At 38.8% G+C, this 27,671-nt stretch overlaps 1 protein-coding gene and 1 pseudogene across 16 annotated transcripts in view; one reads left to right on the top strand and one right to left on the bottom strand.

Moving 5' to 3' along the window:
• The window catches only part of GTDC1 (glycosyltransferase like domain containing 1), a 403,613-nt gene that overhangs the window by 109,920 nt on the left and 266,022 nt on the right, over positions 1 to 27,671 (bottom strand). The gene's annotated exons all lie outside the window — the stretch shown is intronic.
• On the top strand, positions 6,873 to 11,009 carry LOC121106293 (annotated as a pseudogene).

The raw sequence follows: 27,671 nt of genomic DNA, 5'->3' as shown, positions 1-27,671 counted from the left end.
GCTCCATTTTTACCAGTTGAAAGGGAAAGGATACTTGATTCCCTCCCATCCCCACCCACGTTCCTAGTGAAGGGGAGTTATGCATGCACCATAGTGAAATGACTACGCTCAAGAAGGTTGACTTCAGGGCAAGGGACATACGCTGTGTCAGGATCTGAGAGAAGGAAGTGGTAAGAGGTCACCCAGAGAGGGTTTCATCCACGCTAGGGAATACCTCTGTGTGCGAGGTCTTCCTGGGAATGTCTCGAAAGAACATACTTTCACACAAAAGAGCTGGCAATTGCCTATTGCTGACAGAAGGCATCTGACACCCATGAGAGAGGCCCTCCAACACCACCAGCTATGTAACAAGCCCTCCTCTCTTTTCCTCCAGTCCTTCCTCTTAGTCCACAGCCTGCTGCAGGAGCTTGAAGGGGAAGACAGGAGGCAAGAAAGGAGGTGCATGTAACTGGTTTTTTGAACAGACTGCACTCGATGGATATAATAAGGGACTAGGTTTATTTTCCCCTTTTGCCACTGCCTTCAGACACATCTCAGATCTCCTTTCTCTTCCTGTTGGTGACAGCTTTGGCAGACACCTTGGCTTTCTGGCTTGTGATTACTTTCTTCTGGTACTGTTAGCATTTCTTTTTTTTTTTCTCCCTCCTGTGTTATGATCTAGGAATAGGAAAGGCCTTTTAAAACATGACACTAAGGTAGAAACCGCAAAAGTAAAGAACAGGTTGGTCTGTGTAAAAATAAAATGTTTTAACATATCGAAAGCTTCATAAATAACAACTGAAGGGTAACATGCAAAAGTGAAAAAAAATTGAAATGTATACAGCAGATGAAGAGTTCATCAGTTAACTCTTAGCAATCAATGGGGCTGGCTGGCAGGCAATCCCAGGTTCCATGAAGTCTGCTACTATTGGGACCTGGAAGTTGTGTGATTCAGGCGATCCATTTCACATCTCCGAGCTTCAGTGTTCTCAGCTCCGAAGGGGGGGGGTCAATACCATTACCTACACCAGTGGGTTGTGGGGAGAATTAAATAAACTAATTTGTGTACAGCACTTAGCACAGTGTTCAGCAAAGAGTATGCACTCAAATAAACATCAGTTTTATACCTTCATCACCATCATTAAATCTTCAAGTGGCTAGTTATGGGTAGTAAAAATCAAGTTATAAGCATTCTTCCTCTTTATTTTTGTCTGTATTGCCATAGTTTTCCACAATGAGCATGTGTTACTTCGGTGGGGAAAATACACAAACTATTTCAATTAAAAAAATAAGAATAAAGGCATGTGTGAGCCTCTGCCAACTTTACAAAGTAGAGAAAGGCAGCCGCATGTTTCTCACTTGGGCTAGAGTTGGTCATCCTATTTATTTTGTTACAAAGAATGTCCCTGAGTTACTGAATAGGGAAAACGATTCTCTTCCAACATAGGCAAGAACCATCTGGTCATTCATTGATAGAAATAAATATCTGCACACGAATTATGTTTCCACTGATCAGTATATATACACACGAGACATGCAAAAGGCATAATAAAAGCTTTAGAAAACATTCACAGGAAGAGAATCAAACATTTCGTATCACAGCTTTGTGCCATGTTGTCACATCAGGTTTGACTTGTTTATCGTATCACTTCATTTACTCTAATGAAAAATCACTCCTAGGACTCAGTTTCCTTTACTGGCATCGCCACTCATTCTGGGCATCATTTTATGAAAATAAGGCAAGTGGAAAGATACTGATGTCATTGTCAGATGAAGCAAAACCACATGAGAGGCCCTGGCTCTGGTGCTCATTTAGGTTCGATCGAAGTAAGAGGGAAGAAGTTCTGGGATGTATGTGTCACAGTTTTTGAAATGGCTGCCCTCCACAAACAAGCCCAATTTACAAGAGAAGAACATATAAGGTGGAGGGGGGTTTCAATTTTTAAACTATGTTACTAAGTACACATTTGCTTCTAAACTTTAAAGCAATGCTGAATCGCATTTGGATAGAGTTATAGCATTGCTTTAAACACACACGCACACCCCGACACACATACACCATGGAGGTAATCCAGTTACTCCTGCAGCGCAGATGTGCACAAGAATGCTCTAAGTGATTAAGATAGGGCTTTAAAGTTAGTTAATTAGAAACATCTCCCTTTGTATGATCAACACTGATACTAGCTTTGAGTTCTGATTGGCTAAATGTAAATTTAAATTTTAAGATGCACGAAACACTCTTTGGACCTGCTCTTGTGTTGAACTTTCTTAGAGAAAGGGCCTTCAGTATCCAAAGCTCTCTGGTCAGAATTAACATTTAAAAAAACCAGAATTCTGCTTATCTGATATTATTAAACTGAGCTTCTCATAAATAACATTTATCTTTTCTTGGAAGGAAAGATGACAAAAGTCGTAAGTGTAACATTTTAAAACCTATCTTGATAGGAAGAAATCACTGTCATTTTAACAAAAACCACACTGCTCTTCGCTGATTATTGGCATGATCCTTTTTAAAAAGGCCATAGGACCATGGAGAGGGTAAAATATAATAATTTACAGGAAACTGTTCAGCATAGTGCTTGGCACTAGCAGTTGCTTAATAAAGTTTCAGTTTTACAGAAAGGAAGGTGATTGCTAGAGAAAGTGAACCTAAACAGTTATAATAAGCATGTACTTATTTTTAAATTCAAGTTTTATTTTCACAAGATTTAATAAATATCAAACTCCCAATCTACACATTATATGGGGAAAAATATTTCTGCCATTGGAGATTTTAGACGTACAGTCACATGAAGCTCTCAAAGGTCAAATGAGGCTGCTTCCCATTGGCCTCACACTCCTTGACGCAAAGCAACATCCACAGAGAACACAAGGTCACTCCCAGTCTCCTGGGATCATGTTGACAAGACCATTCATTCACAGATTAGCAAAACAATCCAACTTCCCTGGTTTATTAAAGAATTGATCAGTTTAGGTCATCTTCTAACAAATACATGTTACTCTTCTACCGGAAAACAATATGGATGCACTCTTTGAAACAGATACACTTGATCACTTCTGTCTGCTAGGATTAAAGAAGCTACTGGTGTTTATGGCAAAGACATTTACGTGCAAAACCTTCCATCTTGTTTTATTTGTATTTTGTTCACAACTCCAGAGAGGTTGATAACAATGCCAATTAAATTTTGCTCTCACTGAAGTGTCACATATGTCCTAGAAACAGGAATGGGAAGGAAGGTAGGGTATGTGAGTAAAAATCTTCATTAGAAGGGGGAGTGTTGCAAGGCACCTTTAGAAGCAAATTGCCTTGGACCCAAATTTATTATCACCTAACAGGTAAGTAGCCCTGGGCCAACAAGTTAACCTAGTTGAGACATTGATTTCTCACTTATTAAATGGGAACAACTTCTTAGAGTTATTTTAAGAATTAGTTGAAACAGTATATATGACTGATGCAGAGCAGAGACGATATACATCAGTAAATCCATTTCATACCAAAGCCACTTTAGAAAGAAAACATACTTGCTTAGACTAGATAAGCTGGTGCCATAATTGGACAGAGTCTCCTAGAAAAGTTCCAGAACTAGTTGATGAATTCAGAAAATTTTTAATATTTATTCTTATTTTTGCTCTAAATAGCTACCATTGAATCCATCACCTTGTACTGGTGGCTATCAGTGGTATTACTGGTCTAAAAACTTCCCAGATACCAGAGTAGTGAGGATGGAAAACATGATGATAACAACAACCCGCCATCCCTTGTCGTATCTTCTCTTCTTTTCATATTTTTGATTATATAGTATAAGGCACTCAAAGAAAACCATGAATATATAGGAAAAAAGCTGTTGGAGAAATCTGTTTCAAGCTGGATGTGAAGCGCAGAGATTTGAGGATGGGCCAATAAAAAACATGGTAGCAAAGCTCAGAGAGAGGAAGGTCATGAACAGGAAAGAATCTCATACCTAGACAGCAATATCAAAATCTCCATTCTTAAGAATATTTTCTCCTCTTCAACTTCTTAGTCAAAACACTATCTAGTAATAGCTTGTACTCAAATTCTGAATAGTTTTCAACAGGTAGTCAGACATTAGATGCCTATCGTGTTACCACCCATGTTTAACTAAAGGGTATTCTTGCCATAGGTCATAGAAAGTAAAAGAAAGTTGTTAGAAACATTGTCTTTTTTGGCACAATTTGTTTTGATTCTTTTCATTGTTCCTTAACTGCATATGATCACAGAGGTAAACTGCAAAAGCAACTCAGTGTTATTGTGGGATAACATTATGATTTTATTGAAGAATGTTCTCTGTAAAAATAGCAATGCATTCGTTAGTTTTTCAAAACCAGTTAGAATTATGGGAATGAATTAGTTGAAAAAGCTGTCTACAGTAGACTTTGCACTATGTTCTTGGAAATAGATATTATCTTTCACAACAATAAAATCTACCCATGATGCCTTTTTCTCAAGAACTTTGGTATGCTAGAAAAACTTCATAGAACAGTTTTTTTTTTTTAAGTTTAAATCACAGGAGAGAGTCTGAATAATATTCAAGACATAAATCATGTGTCACACATCTTCAAATCACCAATTATTAACCTGGAGACCCTGAATAGTCTTCAGGGAGTCCTTGAACCCCTTGTAATTACATGGAAGGTTGTGTGTGTGTGTCTGTGTGTGTGTGGTATATACTTGCATTTTTCTAAAGACTAGAGTCCATTAAGTTCATCTAACTTCTAAAGGGATTTATAAAACCCTTCTAGGGTTGAGAATTTCTTCATTCCTAAATATATTTTATATGACTGCTCTCTGTTAGGCACTATGCTAAGCATGGGAGCACACTGAAGATGTGGTGCTTGACCTCCACATTTTGAGTCTAGCAATTGTTGTGAATAGGAAGGTGGGGTGGAATCATCAATCTTACCAACTGGCTAACTACCTTTCTCTCCCAATTCAACCCCACCCCATCTAATCTTCTTCTCCAGATATCACACTCTCCTTGGGACAAAGTCTCCTTCATATAATCCATATTGAATTCCACCACACCTTCACTGATGTTGTTCAATCAAAATGAGATGCCTGCTCTACTCTTATTTTGAAAGGTTCAGTTCAAGATCTACCTTACCCACGATGCTTTCACTGAGACTCCAGAATGTTGATGACTTCATATGCTCCGCTGCTTTTATATAACTTCATTCTCCCTTCTGAACTAAAAGTAAGCTCTAGAAGGTAGGAGTCACACCTTACAGACAATATTTTTGTTTGCGTTCCTGCCTTGGTTGAGTCTACCCTAAATGCTCATTTGCTTCCTGCTAGAGAAGAAGAAGACTTTAGTACATCTCTCTGATCTAGATGATAACAGAAGTATAAAAAGATTTTAGAAGGGAATCTGAAAGAAAAAGATGTTAAGAAAGGAGAGGAAAATAAATGACAAGAGAAGAGTCAGCAAAAGAATACATGCCAAGAGAGACAGGAAGAAAAGTGTGCACTTGGAAGTACACCAATGGTGCTAGGCTCTCCATGGAGGGTGATTGCAGATACACCACAAAGCTCTAGGAGTATTCTCAGACCTTAGGAGGTAGGCACAGTGCTGTTACTAATTGCAGGCAGAAGAGAATCCTCATGGAACTTGTTCATGCCTGTGAACAAAGCTGTAGCCAAGCTAAGTAAGAGGCATGTTGTCTTCCTACAGCATGAATCTTAGTAGGAGATGGAGCCTGCCAAGATTCATAAAATGTACCCACTTCTGTTCATTCTAGTGGGAAAGAATGCACTGCCAGACAAAGTTCATAATGCTGTGAGTCTTAATGAGGATGCAAATCAGAAGTTTTAAAGCACTTGGGGAGTTTTAAAAAATACTAATGATGTCCAGGACCCACCCAACAACTCTGATTCAGTTGATCTGGGATAGCCCCTGGGCACTGGTATTTGTTTATACCAGGTGATTCTTACATGCCTCCAGAATGGAGAACTACTGTCATTGCCATCTAGGAAGAGGATTCAAGGACCTGGGGAGGAGGGTGTAGTTGCAGGGGTGGGGGGCAGGTACCGATGAGTGGTGTTTATCTCTTTTTTAAAAGGAGGGTTATAACTGTAGAAGCAAAATTAGGATATAAGGAGCAAACACGTGGCTACATGGACAGTGCTAAGAGTTGGTTTTATAAACTCCAACAAAGGAAAGAATACATTAGAAAAGTGTTTTTCATGAAGCTAGGAAAGAATATCTTTAATTTGCCAATATCATCAAGAAGCCTCTAAGCTCAATTTTGGAAGGGGGAGAGGAGAAATCCTCAGACACAATCATAAAACCTGAAACCATGGGGAATAAAACAAAAGAGCAAGTGGTAAAAATGCCCAGAAAATTCCAGGGAAAACAAAGGGACACCAATGAGGATGAAAATTTTGAGACTAAGAGGTCTGTATACCAACACACAAGGTTCAACAAGATTGATTTAACTCGGAATTTTTATGCAAGAAGGTATGCTCTTAAAGGTATGATTCACTTCTAAAATACCGCAAGGGAACAGGGCTTTGAAGGGAGGCAGACACTAAGAATGTAAGCGTTGACTCCCTGCTACCCAGGAAGGCCATGCAGGTGGTGAGCAATGCTTTTGATTTCCCATCTCTGTGCCCATTCCACTTCTCATGGGATGCAAGGCTCCCCACCCTGGCCACGGCCACAGTCAGGGTCCAGCTTGAAGCCTAAGCCAAGGTGGATGTGTTCGTGAAGACCTGTGTACCAAGACAGAGAACCTGCTGGGGAGCTACTTCCCCAAGAAGATTTCTGAGTTGGATGCAATTTTTTTTTTTTTGAGAGAGAGAGAGAGAGAGAGAGAAAGGGCAGGGGGAGGATGAAGGGGAGGGGCAGAAGGAGAGGAAGAGAGAGAGAATCTCAAGCTCCATATGGAGCCTGACATGGGGTTGGATCTCACTACCCTGAGATCATGACCTGGGCCAAAATCAAGAACCAGACACTTAACTGGCTGAGCCACCCAGGTGACCCTGAGTTGGATGCATTTTTAAAGGAGCCAGCTCTCAATGAAGCCAACCTGAGTGATCTGAAGGCCCAGCTGGACATCCCAATGCCTCATCAAGTCTAGGAGAAAGAGAAGGAGGAGTGGAAAAAACAGCAGAATAAAGAAAACAAAGATGAAAAGGAGAAAGGGGAAGATGAAGACAAAGGTCCTCCCTGTGGCCTAGTGAACCGCAATGAGAAGACCACTGTCCTCCTTCAGTGTCTAAAGCCTGAGATCTAGAATGTCACCGAGCAGCTCAACCTGGTCACCACCTGGTTGCAGCTGCAGATACCTAAGATCAAGGATGGGAACAATCTTGGAGTGGCTGTCCAGGAGAAGGTATTCGAACTAATGACAACCTTCACACCAAGCTGGAAGGCTTCCACACTCAAACCTCTAAGTATTTCTCCAAGGCAGCCAAGCAGCCCCATGTGGGTGACTCCTGGCAGCTGGTGCACAAGCTCTGGACAAGGCAGAGTGCAGGACATCCGGTGGATGGTCCTGGAGATCTGCAATGCTGTGTTATTTGACTTCATCCTGAAGAGCTTTGAGAAGCTCAAGCCCAGGGGAGGAACAAAAGGGACGATCTATTGAGAATCTCCTCTCATTCTGCAATGGGTCCAGCAGAGACCATCATATCTTTTACACAGGACTCCAGAATTTCCTCTGCCTTCAGCCTGTTGACGTTTCTCCCTCCCCTGGCCTCTGAGGCACAATAAATAGTCATACCATTGCTCTTAAGAAAAAACAAAAAAGAAGAAAGAATGCAAGTGTGGAAATATTAGGATTCTGGGTTCAAATCCTGGGCTTATCACTTATGACGGTGTGTCCTTGGGCAAGCAAGTGACTTTACTTCCCCAAGCCTCGGTGTCCTCATAGGTAAAATGGAGAGGATGATATATACATTATAAGAATTACTGTTAGTATATTTTTTATCAAATAAAGTCATAGATATTAATAACCCAGTACAGAATGTGGCACACAGTAACCACTGAATAAACACTAGGTTTTTAATATTAGCGCTATTATTAAGAATAAACCCTGGCCGAAAGGAAAAAATTCATCCAAAAGAAAAAGATTTGCTCCAAGTGGAGAGCCATGTACATTACAAAGATTGTAATATCTGTCTTGTAGGTTATAAACCCAAGGGTGAAGGCACTTTGGAGAAAAGAGAAAAAATGGTGGTGATATATATCTATATACATATTTCTTCTTGGAAGTGCACTCCAGACTACCAGGCCAGGTAGAGGACATGGTTTGGTAACAGAAACTACAAAACAGGCACAGAAGTAACATAAAGCCGTGGTGGGGGCCTTCAACCATGAGGACACCATCTGGAAGGCTTGCTTGGCAAAAACACAACATTGGATAAATTCTTGACTCACTCTGCTAAGAGTTTAAGCTCTAAAAAGGCAGATGAAGCAAGTAGGGAAACTACTTTTCTGGACTTAAATCAGACAATTAGAGATGGAGGGGTGAGTAGGGGATGTGGAAATGATCAGGAACATGAAAGAGAGCGGCCACTTAGCATCATGAAACTCTTAGCAACAGAGGAAAAATATGGAGAGTAAATAGAATTTGGTATATGGTTAGGTTGGAGAAATATTTCACAAATCTGCGAACAGATAGGTGTTATCCTGTGGCAACAACGGTGTGGGCAGTGGGGGCTGAGTGCAGACACGTGCATGCAGAACAAAGCTGGGAAGAGTAGGTCCTCAGATCCCTGGGGTTCTTAGTCAGGGAGTGTCTTCTGCTGCGTGTTCTCTGTTCAAGAGGGTAGCATTGGGGAGAGTGGATATACTGAGGAAATCTCATTTTGGATCTTTTTAAGGTAAACTGCATGAACAATGCGAGCTGTCCCCTTGGATAAAGGACCATTAAGACAGCCGCCAATGAAAGATTCTAGGATTATGTTTTTAATCTCTCGCTAAGTTAGAACAGAGGCCTGGACATAGCAATGCAAGTCCAGCTTCCAGGCTTTAGATGACCGTGCCCCAGCAAGGCTAGGAGTTTTATCTACATGCACACACACCACTGCCCAGCCCCCTCCCACTGTGTTATGGTTTGACGGCCTCGTGTGCGAGCCTCTAAGCTCCAGGGATGATTCTACCCTGCTTACTCCTGTAGTGTGGCCGCTGGCACTGAAACAGTTAACAGTTTTCAGTTGCTGTTCAGAGACTAGTTAGTGGTCTGTGTCTTAGGCCATCCTTTTTTAGTTAAGGTTGCAAGACAATGAGAGATGCTGGTTGCTGGATGCCACACTCGGTCTTGGATCCCATCTCCAGTCCATTTCCTCAGGAAATTCTACTTGAAAATGGAAACGTTTCCTATTAGTTTAACTGCGCTTGCTGAGGATCCTCATTCCACCCTACCAAAAGTACCACGCTTCATTTTTAAGTGGAGTTCACTTAAACTCAGTGTTGTTCTCCGGGTTCCTCTTTGTCCTTTAAATTACCTGGTGCCTGAGCCTCTGTTTTGTTTTGTTCTGTTTCATTTTTGTTTGAAGGGGAGGGGGTTGGAAATGACCACTTCAGTGACAGCCCGAAACAAATTCCCTTTTCTTGAGGCTGGTCTCTCAAGTACTTTCCCAACGTTCACTGACAAGGAAATTTATTCATTCTGATGTATAGCTGAGCCGTAGCCTCTAGTCATCTGTAATAACAGATAGCACTACAACCCTCAATAGAAACGGTTTTTAAGCTTCACTATAACAAAAATATTCTGTGCTTCTTGAAAGCACACATGAAATAACTTTCATTTCCTTATTCAACAGATTATATACCTTAAAAGAGCATTACATTTTAATCACTGTTACAATTTAAATTTATAAAAAGGCTATAGTTATTTTATAATAAGAAACAATCACCAGTGAGTATCTATATGTCAAATGCAAAGAACATAATGGTTATCAATTCACAAGGGAACTTAATTTAAGTTAACATTTGACAGATGTTTAGAACCTTTGAGGCACGTATCTGTCAAGTTTCAAAGAGGCCAATAATAATGGTGTAAGAAAAGTTTAAACATTTTCTTCATCACAACAGTTTTGAGAGAAGTATCAGCTTATAATCTGGTTAGAAATATTCCTCAAAAAAAATAAAATATCAGATCAATTTAATTAGAGAATATTTACTCTGAAAATTCAGATCCTTTTCCATCCATTCCAGAAAGTTTAATGTAGATTTGCTAAATGAAGCTGCAAAGAAATGGGCATTTGAAAGCAAAGGGGACTCCCTAAATCACCTGGCCCTTCTTTATTTTGCTGCATCTTTGTATTAAACTAATACCAGGATACCAGAGCATGTAATTTCCTGGTTAGTGGAAATCCCTCTAATCAGAATATTTAGAATTGCTGTCTCCTTTAACTGGACTCCTTTTGTATTGTATACAACGCAGAGGGAAATGCTATCATAACACTTCAATAGTTAAGTGACTTTATGAGAAAAATAGTTCCAAATGTTTCCTAAAACCCTCCAAACCGCACCAAAGAACATTATCGTAATATTATGTTTCCCCATTGCCTCCATTATTTAAACTTGCCTCTCCTGAAATGATACTTGGATGAGAAACTTAGGTTTATGTAATGTATAAATTGTTTCAAAAGGAAAAGCCTTGGCTGCATAATTATTATATATGTAGACATGCCAGATAATTTAATGTTTCCAATAGCTTTTCTTTATTAATTGACAAAAGAGTACACTTAACACTTTTGGTTACTAGAGCTTTTGGGAGAACTTATTTTTTGTGTCTCTAACCTAAGCTATCCAAATAGGCATTGTATAATTCTCTTAAATTCAGTCCTGAACACAAACAAAAACATCATAAATAACTATATATTTCATCTAAAAGCTAGATTTTGGCATAGTACGTATAACCCACATACACTGTATGTCATGTACCAAAGTAGCATAACAACACATTTCAGGAAGTCCGGCATCAAAAAGCACCTTAATGGCAAGTTAACCTCAGATTCGGTTATGATGCTCCCTCTGCAACTGTAAGCTGCCCATTTGAAGCACTTTTGCAACAGGCTTTCTGGGGGGTAATTACAATTATGTATATTGTTCAAAACACAGCCTCGAAGTAGAAACAGCCCAAATGCTCATCAATAAATAAATGAATAAATGAATGGTAGCACAGACATACCATGAAATATTATTCAGCCATAAAAAGGAATGAAGTACTGATATACGACGGCAGGTGGATGAACTCCGAAAACATTATGCTAACGGAAAGTAGCCAGACACAAAAGCCATATGTGGTTTGATTTCACCTGTAGGAAGAGATCAGTCCATAGAGATGGAACACAGACTGGTGGTTGCCAGGGCCGGGGCAAGGGAAGTAGGGGGAGAGCGAGCTTAACCGGCGAAGGGGTTTTTCTTTGGTGATGGAAATGTTCCAGAACTAGACAGAAGTGGTGGTGGCACATTTGGGAATGGCCTAACTGCCAATGAGCTGTTCACCTGAAAATGGATATATTTTATATCAATTTCATCCCAACATGTTCTTGCAAAAAATCGAGTAGAAAATATTTATGGTCTACCCTTCCGGGCCGACTGGAACATGAGCGGCACGGGCACTTTCTGTGTGCGGGTGTCCCCTCACCCTTCACTAAAGGCTGACTTGTCTCCAGGTCTAGGAGGGGGTGTGCACCCAAAGCAGAGAGATCTGGGGGTGGCAGCACACGTGTCACACCAGCCCGAAGAAGATGCTCAGGGCTGTGGGGGCAGGGACAGAAAACAAACAAACAAATGCCCAGGGCCTCTCCCTTCTGTTTTAAACTTTGAAGAACAATCCTTCTGAAATTTTACATACAATATTCCACAGACACATGTTTCAGATAGCCATCTCAGAATGTAATCTAACACTCATCAATGACTAAGGAAAACAATTTTCTACTTTATTATCAAACCTTTTTAGACATATGTAATGCATTCGGGCAAAAAGAGAAAAGGATTCCGGAATTTTGGCAATTTGATAAATTGGATATAGAAATCTCCTTAGAACAACTCAATGGTTCAGTTCTCATTAAAAGCCTTTCTGTAACACAACGCTTCAATTGCTAGACGACTTTGTAAGAAAAATACGCCACTGATTCCATTTCGTAAAGAGTATGGACTTGAAATTAGAAGCACTTGGCTCAAATCTCAACTCTGCCACTGTGTGACCTTGGTAAAAAAAAAAAAATGTTCTCTCTGAGCCTCAGTTTCTTTAATACGAGAATGTAGATGATGCCTTCACGTTTGTGAGTTCAATTATAATGGCTATGCTTGACACATGGCAAGTGCTCAAGAAATATATTTTCGTAACTTTACCTGCTTCTTTCCCCAGTAAAAAACATTTATTCATAATCATTCATTGTTGTGAACATCATATAAACTCTATAACCAAGAACGGTTATACTGTGATAGGAGTTTCTCCTCTATACTTCGAGACATTTCACAGCATTTGATAATACATATAAATTGAGGAGTGCAGAGGGAGACAGAGAATTAGAAAGCAAACAGTTTGGAAAATGTCCTTAAAAGATTTTGTGCATGGGTAAGTTCAGAGTCTAAGAGTTATTCCCCATAGTTATGGTGACATAGCTATGACACAGTTATGGTGACACAGAGGACGAGCAACATATCCCATCCCAGGGAGACAGAAAGCCTGACAATCTGTAAGTAGGTATTAGTTCTACAAATGCTTTGCTTCTCCAATAGTTTAGAAACAAGAATGTAACTCTCTCTATACCCACAGAACATTTAAAAACATGAGATAAAGTGCTGTTTCCTTTTAAGCAATTTAGCTATTCTTGGGTACTTTTATGAAAGTAAGAAGCAACTGCAGAGTACCCAATATTGTGTGTGATGGAACATTCAAAAATAATTCAGAGAACACTGTTCATGCTCTCTGAGGAACTTACAGTGTGGGGGACAACAACAGCAATGAGACTTGAAAACTACAGACTTTCATAAAGTCTTGAAAAATGATTCCTATTTTTTCCTGTGGATTTACCACACAAACAGTTTTAATCTGATACTATATAGGAAATTTAACATGGATTCTATTTTATTTTATTTTTTAAGATTTTATTTATTTATTTGACAGAGAGAGAGACAGCCAGCGAGAGAGGGAACACAGGCAGGGGGAGTGGGAGAGGAAGAAGCAGGCTCTCAGCCGGAGATGCCTGATGTGGGGCTCGACCCCAGGACTCTGGGATCACGCCCTGAGCCAAAGGCAGACCCTTAACAACTGAGCCACCCAAGCGCCCCTAACATGGATTTTAAACCTCAATAGGAATGAAATATAAATTAAATTAAAAATAAGGAATGGTGTGTGGATTTTGTTTTATTATTATTTTTTTTCAAGATTTTATTTACTTATTTGACAGAGATAGAGACAGCCAGCGAGAGAGGGAACACAGCAGGGGGAGTGGGAGAGGAAGAAGCCAGCTCCCAGCAGAGGAGCCTGATGTGGGGCTCGATCTCAGAACGCTGGGATCACGCCCTGAGCTGAAGGCAGATGCTTAATGACTGAGCCACTCAGGCACCCCAGATTTTGTTTTATTTTTAAAAAGAGTGAAGGAGCCTAAGATGGAGGGANNNNGACCATTTTTGTGATAGTAAATACAACACGTAAAAGAATATTTGTTTTTACTTACTTAGTGTGAAAAACCATCCTTCTCCCTGGCACTCATGTAACTTTTGACTTTGGTGACTACACAATTAAAATTTTTATGGAACCACAGAATTGAGATTGGAGAGGAACCAGAGAAATCATTTAATTTTACTCCCTCATTTTTAAGGTGGGGGGCCAAAGGTCTAAAAAGCACCTTTTTCCAAAGTGTGTTCTAGAAAATACTAGTTCCTCAGGATTTTAGTAAATGCTCTATGAGTTAAAAAATCATCATCATCATCATCATCATCATCATCATCATTATCTGTGGTTAAATATTAAGTTTTGGAAATATTAGATTAAATAAAGGTTTGATTAAATAAAGTTAGATTTATTTATTTCAGGGGTTCTCAGACTTGAATACGAATGTGCTTTGTGACTACTTACAGGGAGATAAAGTGTGCAGAGCTGCCCCCTTCACCCCGCCTTCTTTTTCTAGAGAAAGGAGCACTTCATGGAACTACATGTATGAGAACACATTTTAGGGAACACTACTCTAAGAAAACTTAACTCAAAGATACAACTATGTGAGCTTTGACTCTGTCAAGGGATTAGAACCATGTCTTTAGGCTTCTGGGCTAGGGAGTCTTCTACTATCATCACTCTGATACCCCGCCCTAAAAGAGTAAAAACAAGTCTTAGGTTGCCTCTGAATAAACATATTTGGCAAGCTGTATTCTGTGGTAAGTTCTTTATTTTGTTCAATAATGGAAAATACAAATGCATTTTCTGAGAAATATTCACAAATCAAAGAAGCCATTTGCTTATAGACCTGGGGAGTAATGCTACCATGTCCTTGGTATCATCCCATATAGCCACAAACTTGTCCCAACTTCTGCCTGGGTCACTCCTTATTTTCAAACGGAGGTTTACAGGGACCAGAAAGGCAAAGTAGCTGTAACATCCATTTCCAATACACTGATCAGCACTGGCCTTGGCTTTCTTAAACTTCTTTCAATTGACATTTTTTTTTTTTTTAAGTTGACCCAGGAGGCTGAGTCTTAGAAGCTTGTACTTTGGAAACCATTTGATGTAATGTCATTGAAGCTATTCATATGCTTCTGGAAAACTATGGATGACTTGCTGAGAACCTGGTCTGCCTTAAGAAATGTATGCCATTAAGAGTGATAAAAATAGGGGGTACGTATTCTCAATAGCTATAGCAAAGGCATACGCAAGAATACATCCCCTTTGCTTCCATGGACTTCTTTTTTTCTTTAAATATTCCACAAAAAAAGGGAATAAAAGGTGACTTTTGGAATACTTTTAAATTTTTCTTAAAGTTCAAAGCAGAAAATGCCCCGTATTCACTTTCAACTTTACATGCTTGTGTGTACAAATGAGCATGTGTATGTATATGGCAGCAATAATAACTGTACCACACTCAGGACACAGCAAATCCTCATGACTCTTGTTTTAAAGAAACTGTGACCTCATGATTGTTCTACTTCATTATCACTTGTTTCTGCGTGAGTTAATTTGCACTTGATGTTGTTCATTTATTTCACTAGACTTATGCCACTTTCTAAAAGAAGAAAACAATATTTTTTTTGTTTTTTTTGTTTGCCCTCCTCTCATCTACTGTATACACTAAGAGCATCTATGCCAGTGAGCTTACATGTCACTAAGACCCTAAAAGTTCATGGTCGTAAAGATAAGAGGATCTTGTAGTCAGGTGTCAGAAAATCCAATAACTGGAATGAAAGAAAAGAAACAGAAAGAAAGATGGGATGTAGCAAAATAAGAGTCTATGAGGAAAGAAGCTTAAGTAGGTGAAAGTCTAGAATCCCAAGGGTGGGGGACTGACAAGGGAGACTTCAAAGAAAAGACTCAGTTATCAGATGCTGGGAAAAACTCAAACCCCAAATACTGACACACCTGTCAGTGGCTCAAAGCTCCTTAACCAACACAGAAAATGCAGGGCATGACTCTCAGACAGTGAGACCGATTTACCATTATTTTTCATTTTGCTAAAAGAAATAAACTGAAATGACTTTTCTCTTCCAAAATGTACTCCAATTAGGTTGATATCATTGGAAACATGTGAGTACGTTTTCAGTCTTTGGAGGTGGTCACATACTTTTTTCTTCCATTCAATCATTCATTCATTGACTATGCCAGGTACTGTCACTGCCCTTGGGAATTTCACAATCCATTATAATAAATATGCTCAAAATTACTAAATTTGGGGGCTGAGGCATTTTAACTCATAACCAGAAGTTAGAGTTCAAAAGCGACTAACTGTGATGACTAAGTTGAGTAATATCTTAGGTCACAATAAGTAATAAAGCCAGTTTTCCTGAGTGGTTCCTAAACTATTAGTGGAGGAGATTTCCCAAAATATTTTAAGAAATAACGTCAGTACTGAAATAATTGTAGTTTTGTGAGAGCACAGTTTGAAGACTAATGCTTGCTCATCTGAATGAATAATTTAAGAGAAAAATATTCTGTATATCTGCCATATACAAATAGTGTACAATACAGTTTCCGAATGAAGCTGTTTAAATCATAACCCATGCTGTTAGGACACTTATGTCCCAGTAGAAAATAGTTACAGTGAACCACAATATAAGACAGACTCTAAGCACCATATCTGTTCTTATCCAGCAAATCTCATTAGTGTCTTCTATTTGGCACTGTTCTGTGGATACGGTGATAAACAAAATGTGGCCGTGACTGCAAGGAGTTCACAATCTAGTGAAGTAAATAAAAGAGGTGAAAAGGAGAACTTTGGTGTTGTGCAATAAGGGCTAGGATTGGAGTGGGTCCAGAGCTTGCTGGAGCATGGAATTCTTTAGAGGAGGCTTCTTAGGGGCTCTACAGGATAAATGAGAGTGAGCCCCGGAGGGAAGGGAGGATGCATTTCAGGCAGATGAGGGAATATGGGGAGGTGGAGGCAAGGGAGAGAAGGACCTGTCTCGGAGTTTGGTTCCCCAGGGCAGGATTTGTGTGTGTATGGGGAGATGGGACGAGAGTGCTGGGAGAGAAGAGACTGGAAGATAATCACGAAAGCCCCATAATACGACCTGCTATGGAGTGTGGCTTTTGTTGAGAAGTCACAAATGACTCTCTTGTGAGTTGCTAGAGGAGATGCTTTGTGGTTGGTATGTTTGCTGCAGGGAAACGTTCAACAGTATATGAATGACATTTCATGATAGGCCTGCTGGATGGAGAGAAAAAAGAAACTAAGGGCTAGGCTGCATACAGGCACTGGAGTCAGTATTAGACAAAGTACAGAGGAGAGAAGTCAGTCCAGCTTGAAGAAGGGACAGGGGTAAGAAAGAAGTGAGATAAGATGACACTGTGTAAAGCCTTCAGGGCAGAGGACATGCTCAGGAGCATAAATGTTCCTCCATCAGCCAATGGGAGAGCTTGAACCTGGATGAACAGAAAATAGCAGCATCATTTACAGGAAAAACAAAACAAAACAAAATACGAACAAACAATGATTGCAAAAGCAGAGACAAAAAGAGGAAGAGAGGCTAGTCTTAGAAAGAACATGAAGAGTTCAGTTTTGGTCTTGTATCATGGATTCATCATAACTCGTAAGATCATAAGTACTGAAAAGAAAACTTGAACTTATCATCTTTTGGTGAGTCTTGCATGGCCTGACAGTTTGCAAAAAAAAAGTCACCTGTCCACTAAAAGATCTATTCAAGACACCAAAGAGTTTCATAAACATATCACAATGGCTAACTTGGGTTTAGAACTTCTAGGCACAGAGAGTCACCCTAATCTAAGCCTTTTTAGGTCACCTGAAAAAGCATCTGTCTCCCCTACCCCTCTTATTTTCTCTGATGGGAAATATTTGAACATCTCATTCATTCATTTTTGAAATGACCAGTTTGGAGTAGTTCATTTCTATCCTGAGTCGAGTCTTTGAAGTGTGTCAGTATGTATGTGTGTGAATACACGTATGTTCAACCAAGTAGAAGATGAGTAAAGTCTCATTAGAAAATATGCAATAAACAGGCTTTTTCTGAAAGGTAAAGCTCTTATGCCAGCATCTTTTTGTTGTTACTTTCTCGCTAACTAACCAATAGTCCTAAATCATCTACTTTGTTATCAGTTACCAGAGAAGCAAATCACTTGAGAGGGGTTGCTTAAAATTAATTGAACTTGCCTTGATTTTTGTAGATGGTATAAAGCCACATTTATACAGCACTATCTGGAATGACACTGCTTCAGGAAAAAGGACAATGGCTATGCAAACCTTTTAGTGTACACTATCTGTCAAATCTGTGAACTGAACCCCAGCACCATATCAGTTTTGTTAGAGCAGTGGTATTTGCTAAATTATAGCAGGAGACTGGCTTTTTAATATTTTTTTCCTTTTGGATACTCAGATCAAAAGAAAAGTGTACACTTTATTTTTAATCTCATTACTTCACATGAGCCCAGACAGAACATCAAAGACAAGGTATGCAGGTTTAACCATTAGCACCAACATAATCCAAAGTTGAAAATCTCTTCCAGATAGCTACCTCACTGTGAAATAGAGCACATTTGCGTTATTCAGCATCAGTGTTACTCTGTGTGTTTTAATTTCACTGTACTTAACAAGAAAAAATATCCAAGCCATGTGATTTTGCCTTCCAGCATCAAGCAGAAGTTTGTAGGACAATCTAATATTGTTAGAATAAATGCAATTCACATCTACTTTTTTTTTTTAAGTTGGCTCAGATGTCCATCTCAATTTCATAAGAGGGAAGAAAGTGAATGAAATGCAGTTGCAAATCGTATTTGAGGAGGGCAATGCTTCTCCGCATCTGAAGTCTATTGAAAGCTCATGAGTAAGAACTTGGGGAACAAATCTTTTCTGTTCAAAAGATGTGTCAGTGGAGAAATTCTCAGAAAATAGCACACAATTCATCAGAAATCACGCATTTCTTTTCCAAACTAGATAATAAAAGAAAGTTGCTGTTGAATTCTTTCCAAGGGGAACTAAATATAAGTATATAAAATAATTCATAAAGGTTTTGCATTAGAAAATGTACCATAAACAGTGCAGAGAGATTTAAAAAAAAAAAAACACTGAACAACTAGATATCTGGGCACCAACCATCAGACTGTACAATGGCGAAGTAACTGGCACAGATGTACTGGTGTATAGCCCTGGCTTCAAAAGTGTCCACAATTGTTAGAACAAATGAAGCGGACTTTGTGCAAATATGTGGTGGTTGACCTGAGATTTCCCAGTAACATATTATCATCATCATACCAGCAAGAGCAAATGTTCATGAAGCTTCTAGCACTTGTAGTGTCCTATTTCAAATCTCTGAGGATACGAAGAGGTATATATGTATGGGGATGGCACCTATGCCTTCATGATTCATTCACAGGGGAGACAGATTGTGGTGTATATCTAAATACATACAATTAACCAATCACAAAGCATCCCACGCTTAGTGCTAAAGAGGGGCAACAAAAGTCAGAGAAATTCTGAAGAGGAAGATCTAGCTCAGGACTAAGAAAAAATGAAGTTATCTCATGGAGAAGGGAGAAGCTGGATGTAGAGTTTACGAAAGAATGGTATGATCTCAGATAAGAACTGAGAAGAAAAAAGGGCATTTCAGGAAAAATAGAACTGAATGCCTACTACCAAAAGTGTGTGTGTGTGTGTGTGTGTGTGTGTGTGTATGTGTGTGAAATCAAATTACTCTTAATTTAATCTTCTCAGCACTTGTCTTTTACTCTTAATATACCAGTGAGGAAATTGAGGCTCAGGGAGATTTAATAATTTATAAGCATGCATTTATTAAGTGGTAGATTCAAGATCTGAATCCACTTCTAGTCCATGTAGAGCTCACGCTCTTTCCACAATACAATAGTACGACCAGAAAGTAGAAGGCTAGGAGTACAATGCAAAGGTAGAGAGAAATGTGGATGATACACTTGGAGAAGCACGAATGTATCCACTGGAGTTCATGGAGGGGGAAAGTGAGAGATGGGTCAGGCAGGGAGGGAATGTATGGCTTCAGGTGGCAGGCCAAGAAATGTGACTTTCACTTGTAGGCAGCAGAAACTAAAAATTTTAACGTAATGGGCCTGAACTGGGCAATGTTTTAAAAAGGTTAGTTTAGCCATAGTGCATAGGAAACCTTAGACGTGGAGCAAAAGGTAAGCAGTTAAGGCTAGAAGCAGAGCAAAGTATATGGAAGAAGTTACACTCCTCAGCCGTTATTATGATAGTTCCAACAAGAACTGAAGAGAGAGCCAGCTGTGAGACACTTTCTAACCAGTTATGATACACCATAACTGCTGATTTCACAACTTTGAAATCACCAAATCTAACCTAGTATGAACCATAAAGTTAAACAAGAATAGCTAGAGGAGACCATCTCCTGAACATGGAAATGAAGGGCTGTCCTCTGTAAGTACAGATGGAGAATCATACCCAATCTCTGTGACCCCGCTCCCCATGCCTGACTTCAACAGGCAACTGAAGGGCATTATCAAGTCAAAGCATTTAAAGACCCCGGACCAATGGACTTGATATTGAAAAATGAGAAATGATACCAACATCATCAGACCAAAAGCCTCTGTTAATTTTATTGATACATGGCAGTTTCATATATAGACAGAATAAAATATTAGCTAAACAAGAAATGGTAAAAGTTAACAAACTAAGGATTGTTTTTCGTTATTGTTTTTTTGTTGTTTTCTATTATGATTCTTTGTTGAAGGGTAGATAGGTATGATTCACTATTGTATCAAAAATCTGTTTCTACTCTAACAGCAGAGTTAAATTAGATGAAACATAAAAAGACTGTATAATATGACACAGCATACTGTAAGAAGAAAAGCCACCCAGAGAGCTTCAATGGCTCTTCAGCTTTGAGGTAAGTGAGCCTGAGTCTTTTTAAAACCTGACAAGATCATATAATATAGAAAAGTAAGTAGAAAAAGCTAAAGAAAGAAGGTATTTCTTAAAAGCTGTCCAATTAACTCTCATTAAATTAAATATTATTGAAAACAGTCAACTCTTAGGTCCTCCATCATAATTAGGGCAAGAGAGAAAGAGAAAGATACAAGGCAGGGCGGGGGTGTGTGTGTGTGTGAATAGACAGAAAGGAACTTTCATATATTCACTTTCTTTTGAGGAATGTAACACTCCTTTTGAAAACACTCTGAAATACACCACTATCTATTATTTAATATATGTCTTGTCTGTCTGCATGTTTCTCTCTGTGAGCAGATTAATCACAGAGGTAGCCTCTTTCATCAGGATTTTGAATCAAAAGTTGAGATCGTCTGGAAAAAGAGATGTTCAAAAACCAGGACTGATATGAGTGACTTGAGAGAAGAGATCCATCCTGAAAGCACTACACAAAGGCAGTGAGGAGGTCTATAGCCAGAACGAGGGCAAAGGTGGGACTCGTGAAATCCACAAAGTCTTTCTTTTCTATGCTAAGTTATAAGCCACCCACAGTACTTATATCAATGTTGAGTTCACCTTCCTGAAATTCATGATGAAATCATCATGCAAAGATTTTTTTTTTAAGATTTATTTATTTGAGAGAGAGAGAGAGAGCATACATGTGAGGGGGAGGGGGCAGACGGAGAGGCAGAGAGAGAATATTCAAGCAGACTCTGTGCTGAGTGTGGAGGCCGACATGAGACTCAATCCCAGGACCCTGAGATCATGACCTGAGTTGAAATCAAGAGTTAGGTGCTTAACTGACTAAGCCACCCAGGTGCCCCATCATGCAAAGATTTTAGAATCCTACAAATGTCTCTAATTTGGGATAGAATTTATATGATTTGAAGATTTCTAAAATGCCAATTGGATTCTATTCCCCGTTGGATAGAGTAGTTTTCTGACAACTGCTGCCACCGTCATCTCTATATTCTATGAGTTCATGTAAATTTCCAGCTTGATTTTTTGTCATATATTTGATATGTATTTCGTTATAAAAATTAAAGATAATTATGAAGAGAGTTAAATGTTCAGGAAACTATGTATGGAGTATTGATCACCTGCAATTATCTGGCTTATGTATATTATCATAGTTAATTGAACACTAAAGTGGCTTTCTGTTTTTCTATATAGTAAGATTGAGATTTTTGTTCTCCATTTGTGAAATCATTCACCTGTTTGTGCCAAACTATCTTTCTTGGTAGACAGACAATGAGGTGCTTAATCCTTCTATTCAAAGCATGGTATGATAGCACTTAAGATAAAAAGAAAAAAATTAACTACTTAACTGAAAATTGCAGATCTTGGGAGACTTCAAGGATTTTAACGACAAGACATGTCAGGATTCCTTTTGCATAGATACTACACTATCTCTATAAATGCCTGAACAAATATCCATATTCAGAGGAGAAAGCAAGCAGTTATATCAGTTTAACATGCTTTGTAAATTAACTATGACAGCAACATGTGCAAGTGGGTATTCGCTGCTATTGAATAACATTTTATGGTAGCACCATTCCAGAATTGTTTATTATTATTATCATTATTACTATTATATAACTATCATCATAAGAAAGAGATCATTAAAGGGAAATTGACATTTGCTTTTCATCTTGAAAACATATTTCACATTCTTGAACTTAACCTGGTGTGCCATCAAGAGATGGAAAGCCAATCCGTTATCACTCACTCAACAATGCAAAGCAATTTTAACTTGTGGAAAGTTATCTCTTAACTATTAAGGGAAATACCAAATCATTCTATGCCATTGGATTAATTCTTGGGAAGTTCATTGAGTCTTTGAAGAATGAAATAGGCTGATGTTTCAGACCAGATGATAGAATGCTATTTCTCACATTGGTTTGAAATCTATTTTAACACAGTGAAGACATGAAGTATGTATTAAATGCCCAGTGGATGCCTCATCAGATTAGTTGCTGAAAAGGAATAATACAAGGGCCCCAGGGAGTCAATAAACTAATGTGGAGCTGGATGTACATACCTCAAACAGCTAGGGAGTAACATAATACATTATGTAGCCAAGTGACGAACTGAATGATTAATATACGTGGACTCTAGGAATTTGGAGCAGAGAAAGAATAACGGAGGATGGTTACATGCCAAATGTAGAAAATGGGCCTTCTTCTTCCTTCCTTTCCTTTCAAATATTCAGTCACTGCACAAATATTTGTTGAACTCTTACTATATGTTAGGAGCAGTGGCAAACAAGGTAGAGAGAGTCCTGTGTTGTCTACAGGCTACTTGAGGGTAGTGGAGCTATGTGGAGGGTCAGTAATCTCTTAATTACAAAATAAATGATTATAACTAAGGTTATTAAGAAATTAATTAAATTTCTACAGAGAATATAAATGCAGCTTTAAAGTAGATCATGGGAAATGTTATGCTTCTTTAAAATAAATAGCCCCAAGTCCCATGATTTAACTTTATTTCGTTAGTTGTTGACTGTGATGCCAGTTTAATGGTATAAAGGAGTGGCATGATCTCCTGGTTCCCTTCGTTTAAGCCCTTCTACTGGCACATCCACACCATCCCCAACCCCTGTTGCCCTCTGCACGTGGGTGCTTGCCTGCGCCCACCGCCCCCCCCCCCCACCGCCCACAGAGTTCTTCCCTGTGATATACATTTTCACATCGGAACATCTACTCTGTAACTCATAGTTAAAGTGATGGAGTAGCTAAATCTTCAGAAGAACGTGAAGAGACAGTTTGCCTACTGGTGTTAGCATTTGCTGTAGCTATTCCTGGCACTGGGCAACACATGTTTTTAATAAACTTGTAAAAACAGTGTAGATCTAGCTGTAAATATGTTTTGCTTGGTAATGTAGGCTGAATATAATGATTAGATTGACAGTTGTTGGGTTTTTCCCCCTCTAAAAAATCACAGTAAGATACAAAGAGAAATGGTTTGAATGATGAGGCCCAAGACAGTATCATGATACCAACACTGTGTTGATAATTATTGTTTATGACAACAGTCAATTTACAGTAAAAACATGCTGCTGTTTTCCTTGTTCACAGCATTACACGTTTTGTTTAGTCTCTTAGAAATATCCAGCTCCATGTGAAGTAGCCTGTATCTATAATTAGAACTAGGCCACACAATCAGATGCCTGTCAATATTGTGGTAAGCAGCTAAAAAATAGAATAAAGTTTGAAGATACTGATACATGACTTGGAGAAATTATTCTTTAAAGTAAAATATTCACTTTGATTTTCCACGTTATCAATACAATGCAATGGCCACAAAAAGATATGCAAAGAATTGGTAAAAATATATACATAATAACTAAAATAATAAGTCATCTACTAATAGGACATTAACTATCTGTGAGTTAAATCCAAACTTGGCATAATGTCATTTAAAAACTTCGCACAGATATTCAATAGAAACTTTATGAGATTTTAAACTTCATTTTGTAGGACGAAAAGACACAGTCTATATAAATTCATTTATTATCAATTACTTGTCAAAAGTTCTTTCTTAATAGCTAAAGAATTATTGTGGCATTCCCATTCAGAATACAGTCACATTGACTGTCAGCTGCCTAATACTGTTTGGTGGTAAAGTGTCAGAGACCCATATTTCCTAGATTTGGAATACCTGAACCAAAAATTATATTTAGCATAGCAAAAGAAATCCATTGTATACACAGGTGGATAAAATGAATTAATCCATCTATTTGCTAAAGATATGGTAGCTGCGTAATAAATTTAAGTATTACCATGGGTAATGTGGGAGTGGAAGAGAAGGAAGAAATAAAGATTTATAAAACAAAATGCTCTGCTCTAGAACCTCATGATCTAGATAGAACATTTACAGAGAGCCACAGACCTACAGATCTTCTTATCAAATAATAATAGTAACAATAATGATATGTAGATTTGGAATTAATTCATAATCAATGTTAATACTGATTCATTTCACTGTCATAGTTTTGTTTTTCTGCTGACAAAAAGTGAACTGCTAAGAGATCTTTTTAAAATTAACTACATAGAAAGAACAAGGTAAATTGTTAGAACATGAACAACGACTTTCAAATTTTATATAGGCTGTCAAGAGGAAAATGTTCTGTACGTCACCAAAGGGAAGCAGTAAGAACAATGAAGGAAGCTATGAGGAGAGAGATTTTGGCCCCAGGGAAAAATGAATTCTAATAATCAGAATTGTCCAAAAATAAGTCAACCAGTTTAGTAGGTAATGAGTTCTCTACTATTGCGTGAAGCAAGTACTGGCTGGGTTTCTCCTTGGTGGAGATGGTATAGATAGTCTTAAAATAGTTGAGAGGGGATGCCTGTATGAATCAATAGATTCAATGTTAGTAATGATAATGGTGAGGGTGATAGATTTACAAAACATACAACTTGAAATCTCAGACAAAAAGGGCAACTGATTTTTCAAAAACCCACTTTTCCTTTGTTCCTTTTAAAATGATAGTAAATGAGTTTTAACAGTTTACCTAACTTTCGTAGGAATCTATAAATCTTTCCCAAAATAAACTTACATCTTAATATTTGTGAGTAGTCAGCTGCAGTGGTGAAGCTGGGTCATTTTCCTCTCAGTCAGGGCAGTTGTGTGCCCATCCCCCACCACACACAGTTTATTTTGCCTTCACTGTTTCAAGGTATACATATTATTTTTTAGCTTTGTTTTTTTCTAAGTTTTTTTTCCCCATGTAACTATATCCTGAACATCTTTCTGATCAGTAAATATGAACCTACTTCATTGTTTTTAACAATGGCCTACGTAGTATTCCACCGAATGTATATATCATAATCTATACGAATAGATATTTAAGTTGCTTCTAAAATATTACACTGAAAATAATGCAAAAGATTACAATCATCCTTTTATATTCATCTTAACATTATGCTAGCATAACATTTTAGGAAAGACAACTAACTATAAATGGGATTATTAGGTCATAAAGCACGCACATTACACATTTTGATAGAAACTGCCAAGCCACCTCCAAGCTGTAACAATGCCCTAGCAAACAGGTAGGAAATAACCCTTCCAAGAACTCTGTACTTTCCGGATCATTACCATGCACGAGGTATCACGATAGGACCATAAGAGTTGCACGAAAGAACATGCTGTTTCTCCCCATAATCTAGCTGGAGAGATTAAAAACAAACAAACAAACATAAATACATATAATAATACAAAGTGGAATAAAAAAAGTAGTTGAGACAGAAAATGCTGCATCGGGAAATAGAGGTGACTGTGAGGTTTGGGAGAGCAGAAAGGATTCGGACAGAGCCATGAAGAACCAGAAGGACCCTAAAGGGCAAAGAGAAGGTGGAGGCGCATCTCAGTGGGGGCATGCCTTCCAGTGCTGGTGTGAGATCATCTTAGCGAAAGCAGAAGATTTAAGAAGGTGAAACAGGGGGCCCCTGGGTAGCGCAGTTGTTAAGCGTCTGCCTTTGGCTCAGGGCGTGATCCCGGCGTTGCGGGATCGAGTCCCACATCGGGCTCCTCGGCTGGGAGCCTGCTTCTTCCCCTCCCACTCCCCTGCTGTGTTCTCTCTCTCGCTGGCTGTCTGTCACATAAATAAATAAATAAAATCTTTAAAAAAAAAAGAAAGAAAAAAAAGAAGGTGAAACAGGTTCACATTCTATTCTCTTACACTGCCTTCTTTCTCTTCATATCACTTACAACTATCCCAAATTACCTACAATGTATATTATCATGCACTATTAGTGTATAGTAGTATTATTATACCCTATACAGTATACACTAATATACAATATACACTAATACAATATACAGTCTAGTGACATGTTCACTTGTTTACTGCCCGTGTCCTCACTGCTCCAAAGGGGTGGTTGACTGTCGCGGTCACTGCCGAGTCTCTGGACGCTGGGCCAGGCCAGCACACAGTAGGCCTTCTGGAAACGAGTTTGCTGAGGAATGCCTGTCAATGTCATGCTGACATCACTAAGAGGAGTCGGAAATGGCAGGTTAAAGACTGGACTTACAGGACTTAATGGCAACTGGAAAGTCACAACAGGATGAAACTAGGAGTGTGAAGTGGTGAAATGCAGTGGTGTTTGTGGAAACCTGATCTGGTTTTGTTATGCAAGATGGACTGGTCTGGTGGCAGAACTCAAAGGCCAGCAAGGAGATTATTACAGTACTAGAGGGATCAAGAAAACAAACCTGAGAGTGGGTAGAAAGAATATCCCGGAGGGAAGCTCAAAGGCTTGGTGACAAATGACTAATGATAGCTACCATTTAAGTCAGTGCTCACGTTGTGCTTATTTTGTATTAAACACTGCACAGACATTTATTTAACCCTGTGAGATAGGTATTATTATCCGAGTTTCTTAAAAGAGGAGACTGAGATACAGAAAGGCTAAGTAGCTCAAAGTCACACAGTAAGTAAGACCCCCCAGCCGGAACCATTCCTAATTCTATGTCTGTAAAGCTTGTACTAGTTCCCCTATCTTAGAGGAATACACAGGGGCTCTCGGCACAGGGGAGAGGATTCTGGTCATGCAGTGACATACATATTCATGCCCAAACGCTGGTATTCCCAAGGAAGAAGAAAATGATCAAGTGTGTGCTAGGTCAGTGTTTTCATGACCAAATCAATTTAGTGGGTCATGATCAGCATTTTGAAAAGAAATGAAATAGAGAACATAAAGAGAAAAGAAAACATTAAAATGAATCACTTGTAGTATTGTTTTATGAAACTTTTGTTTCAGATACATATGCACGTGTATACTGTTTTGCTGAAAGCTTGATTACAGTATCTTGGATGGGAGGAGGCATCATAGTTTACAGATCCTCACTGCAACCCGGTGTTTCCATCTTTATTTTCAGAATGAAGAAGCTGAGGTCCAGAATGGCAGAGCCAGGACTTGAAACCAGGGCTCTGTCTCCCAAAGACAGGCTCCTCTTTCCAGCACGTAGCTTGGAATCGTCAAAATGGGAAAGCAAGTTCAATAGAGCTCCTTCTTTTTCGACTTCATTTAGCCAAGGCCAGGCTGACAGGGTCCGTAAGCTTTTTGCCCATCAGCGTGTATAGAAACATTAAGGCTATCTCGTTTTGTTTCAAGAAATTAGAAAAAAACAA

The sequence above is a fragment of the Ursus maritimus genome, unplaced genomic scaffold (assembly GCF_017311325.1).
Source record: "Ursus maritimus isolate PB19 unplaced genomic scaffold, ASM1731132v1 scaffold_1, whole genome shotgun sequence".
In the NCBI taxonomy this organism is placed as follows: Eukaryota; Metazoa; Chordata; class Mammalia; order Carnivora; family Ursidae; genus Ursus; species Ursus maritimus.
This window is presented reverse-complemented; position numbering and strand designations above follow the sequence as displayed.